This window comes from Mauremys reevesii, linkage group 2, assembly GCF_016161935.1.
Source record: "Mauremys reevesii isolate NIE-2019 linkage group 2, ASM1616193v1, whole genome shotgun sequence".
Taxonomy (NCBI): Eukaryota; Metazoa; Chordata; order Testudines; family Geoemydidae; genus Mauremys; species Mauremys reevesii.
The window spans coordinates 154,071,941-154,081,426 of NC_052624.1; the positions used below are offsets into that span (position 1 = coordinate 154,071,941).

The following is a 9,486-nucleotide window of genomic DNA, read 5'->3' on the forward strand; positions in this document are numbered from 1 at the left end:
ACCAGCCAGCAGCATTCCATTTCTGTCCTGCCCTGCTTTTTGAAACGTGCTTTGCCGCGTTATGCTGCTAACACTGCATCAAGTTGCGGCAAGTCTGCATGCAAGGCTGTGCCTCCTGACAACAGGGGCCACAGCACATGTGAATGGAACGTGACAAGCTGGCTCAGACTGAAAGGAAAGCTTTCCTACAACAAGGTGACAGCTTGTATTCTATTACAGGGAAGAGTTAGATCAGGTGATTGCATAGGGGACAGTACCTTGCATTCATGAAAAGCGGCTATTTAAATTCAAGTTAAAGTTACGGAGCCCATTTAAAGCAATTTGAAAGGGAAAAAAATAACACCATGCTGTGATATAGCAATGTACTTCCCAGGGTCTGAAAATACCTAATAGGAATGAATTGATGAAAACCCAGATTGTCCCTGATCAGGGTAGCTGGGGATGTGCTGTGTGGGGAAGGGCAGGGATCTAAGGCTATAAGGAGCCTGTCTTGGTGTCCCTCTGACAATAAGGAAGGGAGGAAGCAGAGCTGAGTCTAAGGGAAACTGCACACTTCCCCTGCCTACTGAAACAGGAGCAAAACCCCTTCCTGGGGTGGCTCTGTGCTGCCCCCTGTACTCAGGACAGTGTAGAAATGGCACAAGCCCCCCTAGGAGGCATGTATTATCCCTATTTAGCTGATGGGGGAAGCTGAGGCATGTAGAAATTTAGACCTAAATTTCCAAAAACAGCCATTGATTTTTGGGTGTCTCCATTTTTGAGTGCTCAGCTTGGGTCTGACTTCTAGAGAGGAGTATCCGCAACTCCAGCTGAAGGGTTTGGGAGCTGTGAGGGCTCGGCAACTCTGAAAATCAGAATCATGGGCGCCTTAAGTTGAACACCCCAAAATGGAGGGTCCCGAAGCCAGTGGACACTCTCAACATCCTTGTAAGGTAGGATAGTGTTATAACCTCCTCACCTACCGACGAACAAGCTGAGGTACAGAGAGGTTAAGTGGGAAGTGTATCTTCCATATGGGAAAAGCTGCTGAGGGTCCTAGGACTGTGCATGAGAGAGAACTGCCTAGTGCCTCTTTTTATTCATAACTGGGCCATGAGCCTGCAAACTGATCCAGGCCAGTGGCCCCTGACACATGCCAAGAGTTCCATAAAAGTCAATGGGGGCTCTGCATGGGTTCAAGGAGTCTTATGTGTGCGTATTAGCTTGCAGTATCTTGGCCTAAATTTGTCATATGTGCCAATGGTCTTTCATTTTAGAACCAAACCTTTAGTGGAATTGGCTCATTTGCAGCCAGTATTTGCAAAGTAAATCTCCAAACTTGATTTAATCTCCCCCATTTTGCCTTCCCTAAATTGATTCTTCCTGAAGTGGGGCCTTTAAAACAAAAATCCCAAATCTTATGCACCCATTATGAATTTACTGTCTGTCTTTGCCAATTGCATTATGCAGCCTGGCATCATGGACTTCTTAATAAAGTGAATATTGGACAGACAGGGTTGATAAAAGACCTGCCACATCTAATTATGGTTAATTAAGGTGAAAGTTTTTGGTTTTGGTGTCCTGCCCATGCCTTAAGTGCAATCCATATGTATTCTCCATCAGTCATGAAGTCCGCACCAGCTTGGTGATAAAATTAAGTTTTGGTCGTACAGCAACAAAAAGAGAGAGAATGCAGGGCCAATGGTTTATAGGCAAAACAAACTGTATTTATTAATTCTTTCTGTGCAAGAAAGTTCTGGTCCAATGCCTGTTGAAATCAGTGCTAAAATTACCATTGACTTCAATAGAAATAGGATTAGGCTTTACGGTTGCAAATTTAAAAAATGGGGCAAAGAGGTGTGTGGTTATGTGTGACACTGTGATGGAGTTATTTTTTTCTAAAGTCATTCGCCTATTCCTGAGTGGCTGGTTCCAGAAAAAATGCAGCATAGCAGTAGTGATGGAAACTTGTCAGTTCCACTTATTTATTATTTTTACTATGGCAGCGGTAAGCATAATTGGGGCCCCATTCTCCTAGGTGTTGTACATACACAGAATTAGGGGCTGCCTGCCCCACAATGTACTATCTAAATACGAAAGGGCAGGTTTACACTATGGCAGGGATCGATGCTCTGAGATTGATCCACCGGCGGTTGATTTAGTGGGTCTAGTAAAGATCCATCAAATAGACTACAGATGGCTCTCCAGTCGACTCCTGCACTCACCTTACTTTTCTCGTCAGGGTAAAGTCGACGGGAGAATCTCCCGTCAACCCTGCGGTAACTCAACCTAAGGTACGTCAACTCCAGCTATGTTATGCTGGAGTTGCGTAGCATAGGTCGACTTACCGCAGTAGTGTAGATGTAGCCTAAGACAGACAAAGGAAGTAATATCACTGTTTACAAAAGGGGATCTGAGAGAGCCCTCAATTTATCAAAAAATTTAAGCACATGCTTAACTGTAATGAGACTTCAGCGTGTATTTAAAGAATATGCTTGAATCCTTTGCTGAATCAAGGCCTACGCAATTAGCCCAAGGTCAAACAAGGAGGCTGTTGCAGATCTGGAAATAGAACCCAGGTCTCCCGAGTCCCAGTCCTGTGCTTTAACCCCAAGAACATCTGTCTTGTCCACGCTCCACTTCCTATTTTTCTATTTGCATGGGATAAAATTAATTTCTAGAGCTGGTTGAAAAGTGCTTAAGTATGTTTCACAAAAAAATTGAAAAATGTTCATTTCAAAAAGTTCTTAAATTTTGCAACTGAAAAAATGAAACCCCCGGTTGTGGGGGTATGGGGATTTGGGATGGGAGGGTGGTTTTTCTCCCTTGTCACTCCATTTCCACTTTTTCTTCCACTCTCTCTTTTTTTCCATTGTCAAAATGGGAAAAAAAGAATAAAGGGAGAAAAGGGGAGAAGTTGAAAGTAAAGGATGGGGAAGCACAAGTTGAAAAATGGATAAAGACATCTGATATTTGATCAAAAAGAAAACTTTGTAAAGATGAACATTATTCTTTTTAATAAAGGATGATTTTTCATTGAAAAAATATTTAGAATGAAAAATCCCAACCAGTTCTAGTGATTTCACAAGTAACACAAGATTAATTGATTCCCCTCCAGCAAAAAATGTGGATGACCAAAACATAAGAACTACCAAACAATAACCAAGAAGAAAGACTTGAATCGTGAATGGTTTCTGCTCCATGTATGACAATTGTATCTCAGGGTAGCAGCTGCTGGGCAGGTTTATTGCTGGTTTCTGACTTTTCTCCACCCACCAAGAAATCAATACTAGATAATTTAAAATAACCTAATCATTAAAGACGTCTTACTGAACAGAGCCAAGTATGAAATGTGTATCAGGCCTCAGTGATCAAATTGCAGATGGTATGGGGGGAGGGGAATAAATGGCTGTTTAAAGGGAAGTTAAGTGCACAATGGGAAGAAAATTGGCAGCATGTGACCTCCAGAAGAAGAAAGAGGAGAACCCATGTATGCCCAGTGCAGATAGAGGTAAGAAACTGTTTTCATCAGCAAAGAGTCCTGTGGCACCTTATAGACTAACAGATGTATTGGAGCATGAGCTTTCGTGGATGAATACCCACTTCGTCGGATGCATGCACGAAAGCTCATGCTCCAATACATCTATTAGTCTAAAAGGTGCCACGGGACTCTTTGCTGCTTTTACAGATACAGATTAACACGGCTACCCCTCTGAAACTGTTTTCAGGCTCTCTGCACAGGTACTACGGTGGAGAATGGTTTGAAAGACTCATCTGAGGGAAGGGATCAGAAGGAGACCCCATTGACCGGAAGGCATAAGATGCATTGCCCTAGGGATGGGGGTTCCACGACCACCGCTCTCAAGAGGAGGAGACAGGTGATGGTAGTCGGGGACTCCCTCCTAAGGGAGAAATTCATCCATCTGCCATCCAGACCGTGAAACTCTAAGTGTGCTGCTTGCCTGGAGCTAGAATTCAGTGTCTGCTGAGACTGATCAAGCCCTTGGACCAATACCCCTTCCTACTTTTCCTCCTGGGTACCAATGATACTGCCAAGAATGACCTTGAGCTGGTCACCTTGAGCAGACTACATGGCTCTGAAAAGAAGGATAAAGGAGTCTGAGGCACAAGTCATTCTCCCTGTTGAAGGAAGAGGCCCAGGTGGGGACCATCGAATTGTGGAGGTAAATGCGTGGTTGTGCAGGTGGTGTCGGAGAGAGGGCTGTGGATTCTTCAACCATGGGATGTTCCAGGAAGAAGGATTGCTAGAAAGAGATGGGATCCACCTAACAAAGAGAGGGAAGAGCATCTTCATAGGCAGGCTTGCTAACCTAGTGAGAAGGACTTTAAACTAGGTTTGCTGGAGGATGGAGACCAAGCCCTGAGGTAAGTGGGGAAGTGGGATACTGAGAGGAAACACAAGGAGGAGGGTGCAACAGGGAGGCCTCCTGATTCATACTGCGAAAGTAGGGTAATCGGCTAGTTATCTTAGGTGCCTATACATGAACACAAGAAGGCGGGGAAACCAGCAGGAGGAATTGGGCATCCTGGCACAGTCAAGGAACTATGAATAACAGACTTGGTGGAGTAACTCACATGACTGGATGGGTAGAAACTGTTCAGGGAGGACAGGCAGGGGAGAAAAGATGGAAGAGTTGCACTGGATGTAAGAGTAGTATGATTGCTCAGAGCTCCAGTATGAAACAGGATTTGGGTTAAGATTAAAGGCGAGAGCAACAAGGGTGATGTCATGGTAGACGTCTGCTATAGACAACCAGACCAGAAGGATGAGGTAGACGAGGCTTTCTTTGGACAACTAACAGAAGTTTCCAGATCACAGGCCCTGGTTCTCATGGGGGCTTCAATCACCCTGACATCTGCTGGGAGAGCAATACAGCAGTGCACAGACAATCCAGAAAGTTTTTGGAGAGTGTTGGGGGCAACTTCCTGGTGCAAATGCTGGAGGAACCAACTAGGGGCTGTGCTCCTCTTGACCTGCTGCTCACAAACAGGGAAGAATTGGTAGGGGAAGTAGAAGTGGGTGGCAACCTGGGCAGTAGTGACCATGAGATGGTCGAGTTCTTTCTTCCTTTTGTCAGGATCCTGGGAAGCAGCAGAATATGGACCCTGGACTTCTGTGAGGGACTCAGTCTGCTTTTCTGAATCGATGGGCAGGATCCCCTGGGAAGTTAATATGAAGGAGAAAGGAATCCCTGAGAGCTGGCTGTATTTTAAAGAAGCCTTATTGAGGGCGCAGGAACAAACCATCCCAATGTGCAGAAAGAATAGCAAATATGGCAGGTGACCAGCTTGGCTTAACAGAGAAATCTTCGATGAGCTTAAACTCAAAAAGAAAGCTTACAAGAAGTGGAAGGTTGGGCAAGTGACTAGGCAAGAGTGTAAAAATATTGCTCAGGCATGCAGGTGTATAATCAGGAAGGCCAAAGCACAATTGGAGTTGCACCTAGCAACGGATGTGAAAGGTAATAAGAAGGATTTTTACAGATACATTAGCAACAAGAAGGTGGTCAGGGAAAGTGTGGGACACTTACTGAATGGGGGAGGCAACCTAGTGACAGATGATGTGGAAAAAGCTGAAGTACTCAGTGCTTTTTTTTTCCCCTTGATCTTCACAGACGAGGTCAGCTCCCAGACTGCTGCACCGGGCAGCACAGTCTGGGAAGGAGGTGAGCAGCTCTCAGTGGTGAAAGAACAGTTTAGGGACTATTCAGAAAATCTGGACATGCACAAGTCCGTGGGGGCATCTGAGGGTGCTGAGGGAGTGATTGTAGAACCATGGGCCATTATCTTTGAAAACTCATGGCAATCGGACCTGGGGATTACAGTGGATGAGAAGCTGAATATGAGTCATCTGTGTGCCCTTTATGCCATTAGCCTTCTTGGCAACTTGGGCTGCACTAGTAGGAGCATTGCCAGCAGATCGAGGGAAGTGATTATTCCCCTCTATTCCGCACTGGTGAGGCCACATCTAAGTATTGCATCCAGTTTTGGGCCCCCCGCTACAGAAAGGATGCCGAGACATTGGAGAGAGTCCAGCGGAGGGCAACAAAAATGATTAGGGGGCTGGGGCACATGACTTGTGAGGATAGGCTAAGGGAACTGGGCTTACTTAATCTGCAGAAGAGAAGAGTTGGAGGGGAGGGGGGATTTGATAGCAGCCTTCAACTACCTGAAGGGGGGTTCCAGAGAGGATGGAGCTCAGCTGTTCTGAGTGGTGGCAGATGACAGAACAAGGACAAATGGTCTCTAGTTGCAGTAGGGGAGCTCTAGGATGGATATTAGGAAACACTATTTCTTTAGGAGGGTGGTGAAGCACTGGAATAGGTTACCTAGGGTGGTGGTGGAATCTCCATCCTTAGAGGTTTTTAAGGCCCGGCTTGACAAAGCCCTGGATAGGATGATTTAGTTGGGGTTGGTCCTGTTTTGAGCAGGGGGTTGGACTAGATACCTCCTGAGGTCTCTTCCAACCCCAATCTTCTATGATTCTATGAAATAAAATAAATGAATGAGTGTAATAAAAATGAAGGGAAGGAAATAATGACCCAAAGTATAATCAAACAAAAATTAAGATTATTGGGTCATGTTGTACATCATCTTCCATACATGTATGCAGTATTCTCTGTATCTGCTGTGTATATTTATGTATGCAGTATTACATATATTGTATAGACATGTATACAGTACATATAGGAATCATAACCTATCTGAGATTTATGAAACCTGAAGTTTGTGTTCAATGGCCCTTGATTTTTGTCTCAGGTTCATAAAAATGACTACTTTTTTAAATGTGGCATAGGTGGTATCTTCATGTCTCAATAGAATATAGTCTACAATCTTGAATGGCATGGGGCCTGTCTATTTGAGAGATGGCCTCTCTCCCCGTGCCATACCGCCACAACCAGCAGACTCTGCAATGCCCCATCTCTGCTCTATGCCTGATACACATCCCAACTAAACCAGCAGAAAGATTTCCATTGACTTCAACGGGCTTTCCATTATGCCCTGTAAGAGGGTCTGATCCTGCACCCACTGAAATCAATTACAAAGTTCCAATTGACTTAAGTGATGCAGAATTAGATCCAGAGAGGTGACTGGAGGTAGTATGTTCCTGGGGAAAGCCCCTTGGCTCTGAAGTAGCCTGAACTGACTGACCTTTATGGCATATTGGAGAAATTATCTATCTGGGAGGAGGACTTCTGGGGACAGCTGATGGGCTGGGGATAGAATTTACCGCTTTATTTGCTAGCTCACATTTGCTGTGTCATGATGTGAATGACATTTCGATGTGGTTTGCAAGTGTAACTGTTATGGTGCTTACTGCTTGTGTATAGGAGAATCTGGCTTTGAGTCTTTTAAATGTGAAAATAACTCTCAAGAAAGTTATAATAAGGCTGTATTATTATGTTTTTTATTCCACCAGTACAGACAGCAGCAATTCTTTTCAGCCGGGGGACAACATTTACAGTGTTTGCATCTATACTGCATTTGTACTAGCTGCTTGGAACCACATGCTGAAGTGCAGTTTCCTGACTCCATCCAGTGGCAAAGAGAAGGAAATGCAAATGGGTTCTTCAGCAGCTTTTAGGAACTAAAGACACCCAACTTGATTCCGTGTGCAGCTCACATGACCAGCATACAGTATGTACGTGTCTTTTGTCTGTCTCGGTGTGATTTTTGTTTGTGCTCTACAGTGGAACACGGGATTTATTACATTGGTTCATTAAGTCTGATATCCTTCCCTCTGGCAGTAGTCCAATACTTCATCCTTTAGAGCATGGGTAGGCAACCTATGGCACGCGTGCCAAAGGCGGCAAGTGATCTGATTTTTTCAGTAGCACTCCCACTGCTCGGGACCTGGCCACCAGTCCAGGGAGCTCTGCATTTTAATTTAATTTTAAATGAAGCTTCTTAAACATTTTAAAAACCTTCTTTACTTTACATACAACAATAGTTTAGTTATATATTATAGACTTATAGAAAGAGACCTTCTAAAAACATTAAACATGTATTATTGGTACGTGAAACCTTAAATTAGCGACTAAATGAAGACTCAGCATGCCGCTTCCAAAAGGTTGCTGACCCCTGCTTTAGAGGCAGGTGGTGGTTTGATTGTAGATAGGCAGAGCATTCTTGCCTCACCCTTGGGGAGGTTTGAAATCCAAACGCAGATCCCAACCCACATCTTGCACCTTGAGCCCATCCCCAATGAGATCTATTTACCCTTGGCTTGGCAGGTCTGAGTCTACTATGATTCCACAAGGACAGAATATGCTACAGAACCCATGCCACAGACTCATGCTCCAGAATCTTTCACTTCTTAAAAACAAGAGCAAGATCCTCAGCTACTGTCAGCTGGCCTTAGCAACCCTCACCTGCCTCCCACTTAAAGGGCTTTTAAAATTCCTCCAGATTTGTTGCCCTTGACCACCTTTGGCCCTGCTGAGGTATGTGCTAGCTCCTTGCACTATGTAGGACTACTTCTGATGAATGCCTCGTGCTAAGTACGAGAAGGCAGGCTTGTAGCATGGCTGAGGGATAAGCAGACTCTCCCTTGTCATGGTAACACAGGTGTTAAAACGGAAATGGGGGTAAGGCTAGCAGTTAATACTGGTTGACTCAGCTTAGAAGGATTTTTGTTGGTAAATGTCAATAAACTACAGTCTATGGTGCATAGCGGCTTACTCGTGAGAAGAACCTTACTCCAGGAATAGCCTTGTTAGAATGAAGGAGACCACTGTCCCTTAACTTTTAAAAAGCCAGCATTCTCTCCATATTGCTCTGACATGCTTCTGCATATTTTGCAGATATTTGAATGGTGCATATGAATGTGACCCTTTCCCTTGGGGATCTTTTGGCCAGCAGATGGACTATGCTTCTCAAAAATCCATACTGGTTTGCATTTTTAAAATAATGAGCAGTCAATATTTTCCTGATTGCCGCATTCCCAAGAAGCGAGGCAATTGGATAAAACACACTAACCTTCTAAGGCAGGAAACTGGCAAGGTAAATGAAGAGTAAGAGTAAAATACATAAGTACAAAAAGCTGAGAGGCAGAAGAAATTCAGGATGATACCAATTAAAGCTCGCATTCATTTCTAGGTAATGATATATGGGACTGACCCAAAGTCCACTGAAGACAATGGAAAGACTTCCATTGGCTTCAAAGGGTTTGGGATCAGGCCCTATTTAAGGGTGGTGTGGGGTGGGGGAGTTATCTGCCAGTTTAGGCTAAGCAACTGGAAAGCTATATTGGGTGCACCAATAGTCTATGCAAAAGCATCCTTGTGTTGTTGTTACCTCTTCACTCTTGTTGGTTGTTTTAATCCACCTCTTGTTTCATGCCATTAGCCAAGACTGTAAGCATGAGACTGTCTTGTTACTAAATATTAGGGCTGGCCAGAAAACAAATCTGTTTTTTTCAAAAAATACAGAAGTTTTCAGATTTGTTTGCGTTCTGCTGTGGAATGAAAGCTAGACCTCTTTAAA

General features: G+C 44.2%; 1 long non-coding RNA gene across 1 annotated transcript in view; it reads left to right on the top strand.

Annotated features, from left to right (window-relative positions):
- Window positions 1-7,627, top strand: part of LOC120396716 — a 33,755-nt gene extending 26,128 nt beyond the window's left edge. Inside the window, exon 3 of the long non-coding RNA XR_005593318.1 lies at window positions 7,421-7,627. This is a non-coding gene — a long non-coding RNA (uncharacterized LOC120396716). The remainder of the gene's footprint in view (window positions 1-7,420) is intronic.
- Window positions 7,628-9,486: the final 1,859 nt, after the last annotated feature.